We start from the raw sequence: 600 nt of genomic DNA, 5'->3' as shown, positions 1-600 counted from the left end.
TCCAAGGATGAGAGTCTGGACTGGTACTAGGGTCCTGAGTCTGGACTGGTACTAGGGGCTCTGAGTCTGGACTGGTACTACGGGCTCTGAGTCTGGACTGGTACTAGGGTCTCTGAGTCTGGACTGGTACTACGGGCTCTAAATCTGGACTGGTACTACGGGCTCTGAGTCTGGACTAGTACTAGGGGCTCTGAGTCTGGACTGGTTCTGTCTGACCGGGCCTTAGCATCAGGGAACCCGAGCTTGCTCAACTTCCTTTACTATTTCCTTTGTTAGGTGGAGGAGGCCCACAGACGGCTTACACACGCTCAACATCATGACTAATCAGACAGGAATCAGGGGGAGAGAGATAGAGAGAATGAGGGAGAGATGAGAGAGAATGAGAGAGAATGAGAGAGAGAGAATGAGAGAGACGAGAGAGAGAATGAGAGAATGAGAGAGATGAGAGAGAGAATGAGAGGGAATGAGAGAGAGGGAGAGAGGACAGAGAGAATGAGAGAGGTAGAGAGAGAGAATAAGAGAGAATGAGAGAGAGAGCGAAGGAGAGAAAGAGGAAGAATGAGAGAGAGAATGAGAGAGAGGGAGAGAGAATGAGAAAGA

Source organism: Borostomias antarcticus (assembly GCF_949987555.1).
Source record: "Borostomias antarcticus genome assembly, chromosome: 5".
NCBI classification, from domain to species: Eukaryota; Metazoa; Chordata; class Actinopteri; order Stomiiformes; family Stomiidae; genus Borostomias; species Borostomias antarcticus.
The sequence above is the reverse complement of the archived record's forward strand: the minus strand, read 5'-3'. Positions refer to the sequence as shown.